This window comes from Pyrgilauda ruficollis, unplaced genomic scaffold (genome assembly GCF_017590135.1).
Source record: "Pyrgilauda ruficollis isolate IOZ18807 unplaced genomic scaffold, ASM1759013v1 scaffold91, whole genome shotgun sequence".
Lineage (NCBI taxonomy): Eukaryota > Metazoa > Chordata > Aves > Passeriformes > Passeridae > Pyrgilauda > Pyrgilauda ruficollis.
Window position 1 is genome coordinate 2,243,645 of NW_024531155.1, and position 16,381 is coordinate 2,260,025.

General features: G+C 44.8%; 1 protein-coding gene across 6 annotated transcripts in view; it reads right to left on the reverse strand.

The window, feature by feature from the left end:
- The window catches only part of ARHGAP24 (Rho GTPase activating protein 24), a 182,817-nt gene that overhangs the window by 63,090 nt on the left and 103,346 nt on the right, over window positions 1-16,381 (reverse strand). The window contains exons 1-2 of one of the 6 annotated variants that reach the window (XM_041489220.1): window positions 8,393-8,787; window positions 7,206-7,709 (exon numbers count right to left, since the gene is read on the reverse strand). The exons of 2 other annotated variants lie outside the window; for them this stretch is intronic. The gene's annotated coding sequence lies outside the window, so the exon portion shown is untranslated. Of the gene's footprint in view, window positions 1-6,725; window positions 6,889-6,909; window positions 7,162-7,205; window positions 7,710-8,392; window positions 8,789-16,381 lie in introns of those variants that run through there. 3 more of the 6 variants (XM_041489222.1, XM_041489221.1, XM_041489223.1) reach the window with 3 other exon arrangements.

Below are 16,381 nucleotides of genomic sequence, written 5' to 3' on the forward strand. Positions count from 1 at the left end.
AATAAAGCAGTCAACAACAACAACACAGTGGAAATCTGTTTCCCCTTTAACTCAGGACAGAGTGAATACCACCTCTTGATCAAAATGGGACTGAAAGTCATCTTAACACTGTATATTCCCTCTTCCCAAAACCTCCAGTGACTGGCCTGGCACCCTTGAAGAAGGGTCTGTCCCTGACAGCCCGTTCAGTCTGCTCTCTGTTTTCACCAGGCACAAAAGGCGACAGCCTGACAAGTGCATTAAAACTTTAAGCTATCTGAAGGCAGCCAGACAGCAACTTCGGGTACAGAGCCCCCCAAGGGACTCTTCTTTGATTTAGCTTCCTAAAAATAGCTCTTTAGTGGGGATTGAGGCTTTCAGGGGTTGCTTGTTGCTTTTTTAACCAGTTCTGAAAAGGCTCCTTCATTCATGGGCTTTTGTTGCTTTCAGCAACTTACAGGTCAAAAAGCAGAAGATGTACTGACAAAGGAAACCTGACCTACATCTTGCCTCACTCTGCTGGGTTACATCATTCCTATGCATGCTTATGTAAGAAAGAGAAATGGTGCACAGCAAAGAGGGTTCAGGAATCACAGCCTCTGCTGCTGCCTCTTCAGTAGCTTTTCACCCACCCTTGGTGAATTCCTTTAAAATTTCTCTACCATATTTTCCTCTTTCTGCAAAAAGCAATTAAGGGTATTTACTGACCTCACAGGGGAGACACAGTATTTCAGTTAATTATATCTTGTAAAGTCTCTAAGAACACCCAGTGAAAGGCTTTATAGGAATGTGAAGTGCATCGTAAACTCAGAAAATGTACCAGCAGAGACACAAAGGTCATTCCTGAAGTATATCAAATAAGTATCCCGCCGTTTAAAGAAAAAAAGTTGTAATTTAAATAACTACAACATGCTGTCCCACCATACCTTAACTGAAATTTTACAGGACACTCATCAGAAACATAGTAATTTCACATGCTACTTGGTGAACTGGAAGGAATCTAAATAGATAAATAAGGCGATTTGCAATCAGTGATTACTGTTAGAAATCACTAACTATAAAAGTTGGTTTATTATTTGCTTTAAAAAGACTGAGTGAGGGCCCACACAAGCAGAAGCAGAAATGGCTCTCACTACTACCTATTGCTATCTTCAAGTAAAAGCCTCCTTTCAGTTTTGGTGTTAAAAGCAGAAATCAGCTCCTTTCAGTACAGAGGCTGAAAGCTGCCAGTGCCATGGGTTCATACAGGGTTGAAGGACAGGATCCCTGAGCTGCAGGGGAGCAAACAGGGGCAGGGGGTGTGTGCAAGGGCAGGGGACAGGCTGCTGCTTCTACCATGGCAATCTGCTGGGTTAGCTGTAGATTTTGCCCCCAAGGGATTTCACACTAAACTAGGATCCCATGTCCCGACTTAACAACGCGTCAGCTGCCAGCCGGACCAGCCAGCATCACAAGTCAAGTCACAGATCAGGGCACATACCTCGGAGGCCTTGATGTAATAATTACACAGCAGTGACTGCACCATTTCACAAGTACCCAGTGCTGCCTTGGAATCCTTCTGCTAAGCAGAAGGATTCAAATACAGTTGGGACCACAACTTGACCACCTTTAGAGACGGAGGTGAGGATGACTCTCCCAGGAGAGCCTGGGACTGCACAGCTGTACTCCTGCTGGAAAGCTGGCCCACAAAAGGTTTTTAACAATTCACTTAGATGCCCTTAAGGTTACCAAAAATGTATGCAATTTGTCATGTTCTCTGCCCCAAACCCCCACAGCATTTGTTTCTTTCTCCTAAGAGTCCTCTCTATTCCACGTGTGAACGTCAGGGTGTTAGGTCAGGTTTTGTAAGGCTGGGAAGGAGTACAGGAGTAGGCTGATGCACTTGCACAGCCGCCTCTCCTGTTTTGCCTGATGAATATCACACTGTTCAGGGCACTCAAAGCCCTTTATAAAGCAGATAGATCCCACCAGTAGCTTCACACTTTAGGACCAGACAAGGACTGCTTAAAGTAAGAACTTCTTCAGTAAAGGATCTCAGCATCTTCTATTTCTCCACTGCTTCCATCAGCTTCTTCTGCTCTTAGGGAGCATCCTACCCCTCACCTCCCCCAGCCACAAAGACACAGGCTCTACCATGTACCAGAGTACCCCAGGGGAATCGCAAAATGAGATCTGCCTTTTCCAGCCTATTCCTCCCATCTTTTGGAGGCAGAAAAAAGACAAAGTCCACGTTCATGTGTTCCCCTCAGGATGTCAGTACTGGAATGCACTGGTTGTGGCCCAAGATTCACTCCTGCCGGTACTGGTGATCACAGTGTGATCTGGGTAAGGTGTGCATGCTGATTTCTGTAGGAAGATCATGTGAGATGCAGCTTGCTTGCTGGCACTATGTCCTCACCATTATCATCCTGTTTCTGAAAAAAACCCCAAAACTTCAAGTTTGCTTAAATCTGACCAAGTGACCTTCTATTGCTCTGGCACCTCCTTCTAATGACTCAAAACTTCCAACCACAGAACTTCTGATTCACTCATATGTGTGCAAAAATCCTACTTACGGGCTTTTGCCAGTGGCAACCAAGATGAAAAAGCTGTTTGTGGAAATGAGAAAGACACGATGATGTGGAAGAGGGAAATATAACAACCAGGGCATAATCTAATTCTACAAGAATGAATTCTACTTTCAAACCTCCTCAAATTAAATTTAAATGAAGAAAGTATTTCCTTAGAACACATTTCTCATATGAAGCAGCCACAACTCTCCTGATTCTGAGTGCCTAAATAAATATATTGCACACACCACTTTTAATAAGAATAGATTTTTCCATTTTATCTTTGACCATTTATAGCAAGCTCCAATTGTACCGCCATCTCGCCCATATTTTAGGTCACTCTGGGCCTATATTTTACACCTTTAACCAAATTTTATTTGTTTTCATGTTAGTAGCACGCAGCAACAGAGATGTCCAAAACCACTACCCCTCCTTTTATACTGAAATAAAGACCTCAATGGCAGGCCATGGGGGGACATGAAAAAAGGATGCCAAAATACACTATCTCTTTCCTCTGTTAACACAGCACCATTAATTGGCTCCCTAACTGGCTGAAGTTTAAAATCCACAGACAAGCATGGTGAATTTTTACTGTTAGAGGAAACATTTTGTTCACTTAGTATTGGAAACCTAGTGCTTCCTCATTACAAATCCAACACATTTGCAATGGAGATATCCCAGGGGTAGAATAAAGGAAACCAAATGAAGCCTGAAGCAGACTGCAAACAAGGAAGCTGAAACAACTGCTGGATGTTGTTAGCTCTTCCACACATATTCAAGAAACACTCTTAGCATATAGAAAGCTGAGTATTACCTGGATTTTCCTGCATGAGAATGGTTCAAAGCTGCATTAGGGGACATGTAGCCTGGACAGTAAGAAGCATTTCTTTACTGAGAGGATGGTTAAACACTGGGATAGGCTCCCCAGACACATGGTTGTTGCCCCAAGACAGTTGCATCTGGACAGTGCCCTTGATAACACACTTTAACTTTTGATCAAGTGAAGTGGTCAAGAAGCTGAACTGTATGAACATTTATAAGTCCCTTCCAAATGAAAAATTCTCTTCTATTTCTATTTTATTCTAGCCCATCCCATCTCTAAACATGTGATGCTTATTTTTCACAAACATTCTTTGCTACTTCTAGCTGCCCCATTTTTATTTATGGCTAATTATAAAATGTCAGTTCAGGTATGCTCTGACACCTTTCTCATCCACAGAAACTGGACTTTTAGTTTTGTGTACAAGGCTCCCTCTTTTCCCTGCTGCAAGGGGAAGGTTTCAGAGCAGCTCTTGTGACAACCTAAATGACCCCAACATGTTCCTGGTCATTTTGAAAGTCTGACATTTCCTTTTATCACTAAATAAAAACCCTGCATTAGTCACAAAATCTGTTGCCAAGAGAAGGTTCTAATTGCTTCTCTGCCAGCAGGAATGAATGCTGAGAACTTTCAACTTTTTATATGCATGATATTAGCACATTCATAATTGTATCTTGGAAAAAGAGGAAGCTGCAGTCTATGGATAATGTTCAGGTTAAGTACTTCAGTAATCTGCTACCATCTGACATTCACACACAAAAAAGTCAATGACTTCATTTAATGATTAAAATTAGTTTGGTTTTGTATCAGACTTGGCTTAAGAAGGATGAGCTGGATTAATTAAGAAATTATGTTTAATTTATAAGCCACTTCTTCTTGAATTAACTAACAAAGATCAGGGGGAGAAAAAAGTCAAAAATCCCAGAAATCTTTTTTAAAACAGAAGAGATAATTGTGACTTACTGCCCTGCATTCAGAGGACATGAGAATGAATCTGACACCTGCTCATCTTTAGCCACAGCTCAGAAACTACTTATTTCCTGAATGGATATTTAAATGACAGTATCAGTCTGGACTTTACAGTTTGCTTTTGAGCTGCATCACTTGGATTTATGGCCTGCAAGACATATCAGGTGCAGAGCTTATGTGCAATCCATCACTTCCCAACTGGTACAATAAAGCCAGAAAGATACTTCACCTCCTTCAAATGAGATTTCTGACCTTTCTCAGAACCTGCACAGACACTGAAGTTCAAGTGTAACCCCATTTAGGAAAGAGAAGTCCAGAGGCAGCAGCATGTCATCCTGCAGAGCACAGGAAGGGAGCTCTATCCATGAGCAGCTCCAGAATCAGGGTGTTACACCCTGCAGGACCACCTTCTGCGCTCAGGGCACAATGTGTGACCAGCAGCACAGCATCTCACCCACTCACCTAACTAAAAGGCTTAAGGGTGTGGGGGAAAAGAGGGGTTTTATATCCAAATATTGTGTAAACACATACTTCTTAACAGTTCTCAGAAGCACTGCAACTCCCTTCCCCTTACATCTCAAATACCCAATACCAAACACCAACTGAACTGCTGCTACTTTGAGCTGTCCTCAAGCAGGGTAGCGGACAGCATCTGTGGGTAGCTGAGAAGGACTTCAGCATCCCTGAGGTAATGGAGTTTGTATTTTGAAGACCAGGTGTCCTCCCAATACAGAGGTACCAGAGTATCAAAATTAGACAATGCAGTTAGTGACACAGAGTGTCCCCTGTGCCAGGCTGATTCCAGCACATGCCAGACACAAACTGCACTGCTCACCTTAAAGGTGTCAGGGTTGTACTGTGACACAAACACATGCCAGTGAGTGTGTCTAGAAGTGGGTTGTGTGGTATCTGCCCTTGAAAACTCAGCAGAACAAGACGAGTAGATGGGAAGACACAACCAGAAATCAAGAAATACCCAGTCGGCCTTTCCAGCAGTTTGGTAGAATTCATGCATTTGATCACCAAAAGCAAACACAGAGCTTTCATCTACACTGACAGGTACAGCATGTCCCAGAGAAGTGCCCTAACACTAAAACATTTGTCACTGAAGTTTTAATAAAATCTCATCCACCTCTATTTTTGCCAGAAGAAAACCCAAATAATTCATCTTAATTACTCTGAAAGTATAACAAGTTCTAAACCATGCAGACTCAGTTTACTGAATTCAGGCCATGGAGTAATTGACTTTTCATTCTACTTGCCTTTGTTTTAGTAACTAGTGCTGAAACTGGCAACTAGTGATGAAGACTATTTCGGGAGGATAAAAATCTGGATTGGCCAGAACCAGTGAGAACAAAACAGGGTATTTGAATTTATTTTTTTTTTAGACAAGCACCAAAGCATTAACTATTTCCCCTCATATGAGCATGACTGATTATTAGCTAGTTATATGAAATAATTTAATGCACAAGTAAGCCAACACATGCTATAGCTACTCTGCTTGCACCATCTGCACTGTTACTATACAGATGCAGAGATCTAACAGGAGTACACTAAAACCCCCATTGTGGAAGTGCCACTCCACCTGTATTTTCAAATGCACCTTAAGCACAGGTAGGGCAAAGAATGTGACCACAGCAGCAGAGAGTTGTTTGCTGACACACATTTCTAGTACACGGAGAAGACTGCTACAGCAGCTCAGCATGCTGAAAGCCTAGCAGGATCTATGAACACAAAGTTCATGGGAATTCAGCAGTTCCCCTTCCTTTTTTTTCTACCAAGTAACTCAAGGGAGGCAGCACATCGAGCTATTTTAAGATCATTAAGGGTGAAACCCACGTAGTTATTTTAAAACACAACAATGCAGCTAAACTGCATCAACGCTCACTCCAAAGCCCGAGTCTGAGGCAAGGAATTCACAAGCACTGCACAGCCGAGTTGAAACAAAAGGGTGCAAACGCGAGACAGCAAAGCATTGCCCCGCTCCCCAGGGCACTTCACGCAGGCACAACTTTCCCTGCCGAGCCCCGCTGCCGCTCCAGCACCGCGTCCCCAGCAGGCCGGGATCCTCGTTCTTAAGGCACGCGGGCAGAGGCTGTGACACAGCGGCAGCAGCTCTTGGAACCGGGCAGGAGGCGGGCGGGATGCAGCCGGGATCGGGCGGGCCATCCCGCCGGCAGTGCTGCCGTCGCTGCGGGGCAGGAGCGCCGCGGAGCCTCCGGCGCTCACCTGGCACCGGCGCCCGCCGGCGGCCGAGCCCGGGGAGCCGCGGCAGCCGCGGCCGGGAGCGCCCTGCCCGGCCCTGGCGCCCGTCCCGCCCGTGACTCCGCCGCCCAGGAATGGCGACCACCGCGCCCAGGAGTAGCCCCCGAACCCCCCGGGACTGGCTGCCCGCGCCCGGGACCGACCTGCGGGGAGCGCCGCGGCCGAGGCGGGGTCCGGCGGGCCGGGGGTCAGCGGCGCAGGGGCCGGGGGCCGCTCGCACTCGGACGCGGCCCGGGCACCGCTGCAGCCCCTCCGGCCGCTCGGACCGACCCGCGGCCCGCCGCGTCCTCTGCCTGCTGCAGCTCCGACTTGTTCCCGGCTACTCACCCAGGCACTGCCACCGCCGGGCTTCCACCAGAGCACGACGCCTTCCGCTCGGGAAACTTATCTCTCTCCCGCTACTGCCATTTGCTAACTTGCCTAAAGATCCTGCAAAATCCCAGAAAAGGCTAGGAAACCAGAGGAGACGACTTAAAAGCTGACGGTCAGGACAGGAATTTGTGGAATGAAATCTTTAAGGGCAGGAGCAGATAGAGCCAGCCAGCTAACGCTTTCATGCCCTGACTCTGGCCAGCAGCTTCATTTCGTGGGCAGAGCAAGGCTTAGGACATGATTTAAAATACCTGCTCCTGGCGTGTTCCTCTGTGCATCAGCCGGAGTCCCGGCGCAGCCAGCACGCTGCCGTGCCTCTCCTTCTGCCTTTTCCAGCAGACCCCTCACGATCACGGTGTCACGGTTCCCCAGGCCTTACAATCAAGCAGTTTGTTGTAAGGGAACTAAAAATAGCACTGAATTTTTCACTGGAGCACTTGCTTGAGTGAAGATAGTGCCAGTCAGCCCATGCATTAGTGAGCCGTACAGACCTCTAATACAGCCCAAATCCTCTTGGAAATACAGCCATTGACTTTTTTCAAAAGATACTTTTTCTTTTTTTTCTTCTTTTTTTTTTTTTTTTGAAAGACAGCACAAAATAAATCTTTCTGACCACTAAAAGACGAACTGAGTGGGATTGTTTTAAGAATATCCTTGGGAAAGAGTGAGTCACTTAAGCTGCTTTTATGATAAAAGATCCCTGGAGGAAGTATATCTCCTTAGTCTCTGAGCCGTTCAGAGATCCACATGTCCTCCTGCAAATCAAAGTTTCACAGTTAGGTTTGTGTTGTTTGTAATAGTATGAGCACCTGCTTCCACTGTGGAGTTAGGACTAGCATGGGAAACAGCAGGATTTTATCCTGGCCAACACCTCAAGAAGATCACTATCAGAAGCATATGTCCTGAACGGCACTGAGTAAGGTCTGTAAAAAAGTCTACAAAATGGCCCATAAGGAAAGTTTATGGCACAGGCTGACCAGCCCAGAAAAAAAATTCCCAGGAGGAATTATTTTTTACAAAGCTTTTCATTGCTGTGTCCTGAAAAAAATCATGAGGACCAAAGTTGCAGAAGATGTCATTCAAGACAAAGATGCCAGGGCTGCTGCCAATATCTGAGCTGGGATGGCAGATGCAGATTTGAATGTAAAACCTCCAGTCTGTGGATACCAGCCTCACACTGTGTCGCACAAAGAAATGGGAAGGGGCAGCAGCCACTTGTGGCATTCTAAAAGGCTGGTAAAGCCACAGTGATTCTCCTGGTAGCTGCTCCAGCCGTGAAGTAACTAACAACAAGCCAGGATGTCTGAACCACAGCAAGTTAAGTCTTATTAAAATACATATATATTATATATTATATATTATATTATATTATATTACATATTATATTTTAAAGGAAGATTTTAGGATAGCAGTAAACACTAAAAAGTTGGAGACTTACTGGGAATATCAGAGGAGAGACGCTGGGTTTTGTTTCATTTTCGTATGAAGAAGTTGACCGTCTGGTAATGCAAAATTGTCCCACACTTGTTTCCCTTCATAAGCCTTTGAGCATTCCTTGGAGTTTATTTGTTCTGCAGCAGAATTGCAATATTTTTGCCCCTGTGAAAGGGCTGGCAAATTCTTTCTACTCTTTTCTAGTGCTGACCCAACATGCTGGAAGGCATCATATAACATCATGTAGCAGCAGAGGTAGCCACAAACATAACAGTGTTATGTCTTCATTCCTGCTCCACTCGCCAGCTATTATTTATAGAGAGAAAGAGCATTAACCCAGCACAACGTTCTCACTAATTTAGTCTCACTTCACCATCTGTTACTTCCCATGAGTTGATCCTAATGTGAAAGTACTTCAAAACACATTTGAGGACCAGCTGCACCCAGTGAAGTCACCATAGGAGAGAAATATTCCCCTCCTAATACATCATATTCCAATGTTACAAAGCAGCTCCTTCCCTACCAAAATCCATGGGAACACTGCTGTTAATATGAACACAGCCCTAGGTCACACATTCTTGCAGTCATGTTGAGCAAGTATCACACTCAACATTGTTTTTCTGAATAAGTCACAATTCTACTCAGTTGAAAGGGCAATGAGAGAGTTACAGACATCACCCGTCCCCCAGGTCTGAGCAGCCTGCTTTCTGGAGCTGCTTCTCCTCCAGTGAGTTCATGGAATGATCACAGAAATTGGAATCTCCCCAGGAATAACATGTGACCATTACCCCTCACCTTTTCCATGCAACTCCTTGTAAAAAGAAGTCTCCATCTTTATAGGCACTCTTTAAATACTGGAACATGGTGATATAAGGCCTCCCTTAAGCCTTCTTTCCTCAGTGCTGAACAAACCCATCTCTCTCAGCCTTTCCTCATATGGCAGCCTTCCCAGTCCTTTGATCATCTTTGTGGCACTTCTCTGGACCCCCTCCAGCTTGTCTACATATTTTTGTATTGTGGGGACCAAAACTGAACACAGCATTCCAGGTGTGGCCTGACAAGCAATGAGAAGAACTGGATAATGATCCTTTTATCTCTGCTGGTAGTGCACTTGTTGGTGCATCCCACCATCCCATTGGATCTCTCCCACAGCAGCACTGTTTGCTCATACTGAGCTTGCTGTCCACCAGGACCCCTTATGCCTTTTCCACAAAGCTGCTTCCCACCAGGCAGATCACACACAGACTGTGGTGCACCCCTGGATTATGTTTTTTCCAAGGTGCAAGACCTTACACTTGGCCTTGTTGAGCTTCATAGGGTCCAGGTTACCCACTCTTCCAGCCTATCCAGCTCTTCCTGCAGGGTGGGTCTCCCTTCTGAAGTGTCCCCTTCCCTACTTGGTTTGGAACCACTGGCAAACCTCACCAGGGTGCCATCGCCTCACCACACCTCACCACTTGGTCCCATCACACCGATCACTTGTGGGGATATTAAACAGCTTTGGGCCCAGTATCAATCCCTGCTGGACCCCACGTGTGACAGGTCACCAGCCTGAAGAGGAGCTGTTTACCAGCACCTCCTGGGTGATTCCTGCCAGCCAGTTCCCCACCCGCTGCAAGGACCACTTGTCTAGACCATAATGTGTCTGTTTGTCCAGGAGGAGGCTGTGGGAAACCATATGGAAATCCCTGCAGAAATCCAGGTAAACAATGTCCACTGCCTGCCCCACTGGGACCCAGCAGTTCCTCTGCCAGAGAAGGTGATCAGCTCTGTCAAGCACAACTTCCCCTTGGTGAATCCATCCTGGCTTTTCCCAATCCCCTGATTCATGTATTTTGTGATAGCTCCTAGGAGGATTCCTTTGGTGACTGTCCCAGGAACTGAAGTATCATTGATGGGCCTGTAATCTCTTGGATCCTCTGTTAAGCCCTCCTTGTATATCCAGGTGAGTTTAGCTCTCTTGTAGCCTTCTCTGATGTCCCCTGATCTCAAAGATTAGGGAGAGCAGACTCACAACAAAACCATCCAGCTCTCTCAACACCCTCAAATGGATATTATCAAGGCCCGCTGATCTGTGGTGTCAAGCTCCTGAAACAGTTCACACACCAACTCTTCCTCCCCGGACAGCAGTGGGTTTGTATTTGCACCAATCTGGATTGTTGTTCCCAAAGCGTAGGACCCAGCAGTGCTGGTGAGATGGAGGTGAAGAGAGTGTTGAGAACTTTTCAGTGTTGTTGGTGACTAATTCACCTCTCCTGTTTAAAAGCAAGCCAGTGATGCACAACAGTCAGCCACACTCCAAAGAGTCAGATGTTGGCTGACACCATGCATGGAAAGACGAGTGGAAATACTGGACCACAGCTGCCAAGATTTAGAGTTCACTACTGAACTTGCAATGAGATTGCTATTGCTAAGGCCCTGCCGACAGCTGAACCACATCACAGCAAGTATGCACCATTTTCCATTTGAATTGCTGAGGTTAAACCTCTCTGTCCTCCTGAGAAAATTCCTTCTGAACACCCACCTAAATCAGAGTACGGTGGTCCCATATAGTGGTGGGAGACACTACAAGATCAGTTTGGTTGGAAGCCAACCTGTAAGACTACTGCATATTTTGGTCAAAAGCACACGAGGAAGAACAATGCCCTGGAAAACAGCAGTTGTTTTTTAACTGCTGGAGACAAAATTCCAAGGCTTTGTGCAGTAGGATTCCTTATTACAAATCAGGTTTAGCCTTAATCCTCTCTGTTACTGTACCTAAGTGAATCAGCTGGGCTTGGGAGTGCACTGAAGAAACCCAGGAAAAAGTTGTGCCACAGAGTCCCTGGGTCCACTTGCTCTCCCCAGGGCTCAGAGGAGCAGAGTCTGAATGCAAGTTACCACTGCCTAGGTAAGTCACTGCTCCCAGTCAAAATTATGCTAGCAATAACCTCCTACCTTTCCTACAGTTAATAAAAAAGGAAAAAAACTCCTTCTGTTGCCTTTGTTGCCTCACAATTCTGTTCTCCGGGGCACCAGGGAATATTGAGAGCAGTATTTTGTAAACAGCACGTGTTGCAGTGGCTGGCGCAGCACTGGCCGCAGCACTGTGGGGCTGCGTTCCTCACATTGTTGGACACTGGTGGACACCAGGGCTGCCTGGGCAGGGAGCAGCTGTGTGTGTAGGTGGGCAGGGAACAAGGGGAGGGACAGCAACATGGGAAATGCAGCAACTTTGCAGCCTGCAAATGTCATGGTCCTGAGTGCAGCTCCCTGAATCCAGACTGTTCAACAAGTTTTCCTTTTGTGCCAGCTGGCTGAGGTAAGGGAAGCTGTTTTGCCAGACATTTTACTTTCTTCCCCAGCACCATGACCAGCAATAAATTAAATTTCTTAACTGACAAAACCAACTGCTTAGTGATTTCTGCTCTGCCTCTAAGGTTTGGCATCTGCCATTTGAAGTATCCGCTTCACATCCCACTGAAAAGATTCTTCCTTATTCCTGGAGAGACTGCAACTTTGCACACTGGAATAATTTTTAATACTTCATGTGACTTCAGAACAAAATCCTTTTCTTCACAGTGCGTGCTTAAATGGGATTTGAGCCTCTACTTCTCTTCACTTCTAGTACTTTATGGCAGGAACGTTTTCAGAGGTGCCAGCTGGGCTACACCCATGCAAAATGGGAGTAATACCCAGAAATGTGAATTAAGGATCACATGCTAACATAAATTTAGCTGTTGAGCATATCCCTTGTGTTTTATGACATCTGTTTAACAATATGACCACAGATGTATTAAAGAAGGAGGTATGGAGGAAGACAGCTATGCAGTGTAGGTACTTGCAGAACGCTACAAAGGGAATCTTTGAAGTACCTATAAATCCCCAACTGCTTAGGGAATTCAGTGTGACAAGAACACTTGGGGTTCTTTGTTTAAAGTGCCTAGAATATGTGAGGATGTCCAGATTTCGATCTGCCCTCCACTTTATCAGCAAGTCTCTTGCTGTCAATAAAATAATCTCTGCTGAAAGCAAAGCTGTCAGCTTGTCCCTCAACATTACAAAAGGCAGCATTACAGCAATAGGCATTACTAGACAGTCCTAGGAGAAGCTGAACTGTCCTTTCAGTTGCTCTGCTGGATAAAATTGCTGTACACATTTCATAGAGAGGTGAAAAGTCAGTCACACACACAAACATAACAGCAAAGAGGATGTTACAATCACAGAAATTATTTCCTCTGTGATACAGATGCAGCATCTGGTTTTGCATATTCCAGCACAAGAATAAATCTTCCAGAGTGCTTTCCTCCATTTCCTTCCAACTTCACTGCAGTCCAAATACAGTTCAGCTGATATGTAAGAAATTAGTCTTTCTCCATATGTTTGTGTATTTGGGCTTTGAATTGGTTATATTCGCGCAGCCCTCTGGGATGCCCAAATAACTCTGAATATCATGCTGAGATCTTCTCATGGCAGCTTCTGTCAGCTGTACCATGCAAAGGGCTCTCAGCTGCACACTATTTAACTTGCCCAATTACATTTTTGGCTGCTGTTCTGCCCTGCAGCTTAGAGAAACCCTCTCCAAGAGCTAGGTCACAAGAAAAAATTGCCGGAACATGCTATTTTTCAAAGAACCTATTCCTAGGGGGAATGGGAGATAGGACAAACATTGTGGCAGGTCTGGAAGAAAACGTCAGAAAAAAAAAAAATCACCATGAAATTGTAATCCAGAAGGACAACATCTTTTCTATCTTCCCCTTATATCTGGTTGTTATATTTGGAATGAACAGGTTCATAAACACAGATGCATCCACAAATTGCCCTTCAGATATTAACTCCCTTTCAGTTTTGATGCTGGAAAAGTATGGTGTTTGTGTGATGCATCTGTCTACTTGACATAAGCAAACACCAGCTGTTATTTCCTTGGTTTACGAAAAGAAGGAGTAAATAAAAATGTATTAATTAAACATGGAATTCAGAAAGCTCAGATGTGGATTCAAGACTTATTACACAATCATGTCAACTTTCAGTCAAGGAGAGCACATGGGACCTCTGCATCACAGTGAAATTCTAGTGACAGCAATATCTTGGTTTCATATCCAGAGAGGAAGTCAAAAAATAAGCAGAGGTTCTGAAGGTGAACATGGTTTTGAGGTTTCACCATGGAAAACAACCCTCCATGTGAGCCAGAAAAGCACATTATTTGCTCTTATATGGCAAGCAAAACTTCTAAAACTCTTAGCCTTCGAGAAACAGACAGCACATCCTCTGGGTTTGTTTCCCAGCAATTTTTCCAACAGCTCAGTGACACATGCACCAGGGAGATATAGTTCATCTGCAGCATCAGTTATGGATCCAGCTCTTCAAAGCTGTTCTCTCCTGGGTCATCAGTTCAAACACAGCCCTAGTCTGAGATGATTGAATCTTGCCACAGCCTGACACCTGTAAATCAGCTCCAATGAAATGAGACTCTGGCTTCACTCCCAGGGCTGCTGGAGAAGCATCCCAATAAAAATGACTGTAATCAGTAGCACCTCTGATATCCGGCTCAGTAAAAGAGGCTTTGTCTTTATAGATCATCTGTGGGACCTTCAAAGATCCTACAAAAAAACTGACTTACAGCTATAATGTATAAAATATTAATAATACACAAATCACACATATGGACTCCAGTAGTTTTCCTAGGTTACAGCATCAGTTCCATGAGAGACCTGTCTTATCCTGTGTAATGTGGGTTCTGTCAGGAGATCGCTGTTCCTTTCCATAAGTTTATGTTTATTCCAAAGGTCCTGGGAGAGGATAGCAAGGACAGGGCAAGAATTAGCTGGGCACCACCATTTCACAACTCACACACAGAGAGGCACATCAGCTGCAACTTGGCAGCTACAATGAGTATGTTATTCCAAAAACTCAGACTCAAAAGCAAGCTGGAAAGTAAATATAAGTTTCTGTGCTTTGCATTGCTCTAACTCTTAGAATGGGTCAAGGGAAAACACAGGAAGAAGGCAGAAATCTTGCTTCTGTCCACAGAGGCTTTTGTGCATTTCATAAGCTGAGACAAAAGAAGAGTAGTGAAAACTCATTCTCCATATCCCACACAGGTAAGTCCTAAAATAAAAAATGTCTACTAGGTAAAACTGTTGTCTTGCAGGGACCAAGACAAGAGAATCGTTTTTCCTATGGCTATTGATAATAAAATATATTTGAGAAGGTAGTTACATAAAGATATTATTCCTCTAGGCTACACAGCAAAATGAATGTATCATAGAATGGTTTGGAAGGGACCTTAAAGAGCATCCAGCATTCCAATTCCCCTGCCATGGGGGACACCTTTCACGAGGCCAGGTAGCTCAGAGTGGTATCCCTCCCATGGACTTGCTCCTGTGCTGGGGACCAAAGAGCTGAATAGGTAATGGGGCAACAGTGAAATATTAAAACAGACCTGAGAGAGGCAGCTCCAGGAACAGAAATGTAGTGTATTTGTTCCCTGTTTATTGCCACTGCTCACTCCGTCACTAACAAGGCTAAAAATAAATTATGGATTTGCTTTGCCCAGGGTAGAGGTGTCCTCAGCAGATGCTCCCCGTTCTGAAGTGAGAGCAGGGTATAGCCATGAGCTTTTTTCCAATCTGGCTTGCTCAGCTGCAGTATGGAGTGGGCATCCCTGAGGAGTCCTGGAAACTACCACTCCACACAGCCTCCTGCCTGAGCAGCCCATTTTTGCTGGCTGTTGGAGCTGAGCTGTCACAATCACTGCACAACTTTTGGCAGCTACTAAAAAACCCTTAATTTCTTGGTCAGTCCAGGCTAGAGAAGAAACAAGTCATGAGTATCTTCCAAGGGGCAGGATCAAAACGTGCTGAGAGCAGAGCCCTGTCAGAAAACATCTAGGCTTGCTGCCAGCACTTCATGAAGGATCTATATTACACCCAAACAGAGGCTTGGGGGTAGATTCACTGCTCCAGTGATATTTATGAGCTTTTTACTTTGACAGGGCTCATTAGAGCATTCCCCCATGCCGTGCTCCCCTGACCTGTGCAGCAGGTTCACTGCAATCCTGATGTCTGTGGAAGACAAGATGCAGTTTTGCCTTGTCCTCTGGGAAGCAAGAACGTAATCACTACCTTTATACCAATCTAATACAGTTCCATGGTCTCACACTGCTTAGATGACCTTTTCCTATACTTCCTACAATAGCACGCTTTTCAAAGGAGAGAAAGCACATTTGGTTTTCCCTTTACAAACACAGCATCCTTAGGGAGCACTAAGAAATTAAGCACCCTGATGCATGCTACATCCTAAATGTATCTGTGTCAATTACAAGCATGTTGGGAACTTTGAGGAACTAAGCCAAATCAACCCCAGCTCTGTAAAGCAGGTCCATTCTCCCCAAGTGAAACACACGCACACAGAAAATCCACAAGCCTTGCCTCAGGTGTTCTATATGCATCTATACACTACCACACCAGTGGAACATTTGGAAGCAGCCAGTACTATTTACTGAAGGATAAATAATAAAAATGTTTCCAACCAGTACAGTTGTAGAGCAGCAACCTTCAGACACAGTGTGACGCACAGGATATGTGATGTCCTGCAAAAATCCTTTAAATAACTTCAAGTTGAGTAAGAGGACTTCAAAAGCATACAGAAATTTCTCATTAATACTACAAATACAGCATGTTCTAAACTGTAGATGTGCATTCACTATCCTGTATTTTGTGTATCCTTCTCCCTGTTCCTTGGCTTTATACCTACATCTGGTAGCACGACTCCTTTGTTTGACGCCTTTATTGATTTCTCTTTAAAGCCCATCCAGACAAGATGTGTACACAGGCATGGTATTACAGCCAGACTAACAGCACTTACAAATGTCCTTCCCCATACTAAATGAGCTACAATCTGACATCATCAGGATTTGCAAACACACCTGTCTTAGCTGACATGCCTCCTTCAAACAGTGATTACACAAAAATGGGGATGAAAAACAGTGCAAGTCATGGGCATTTGGCAGGAA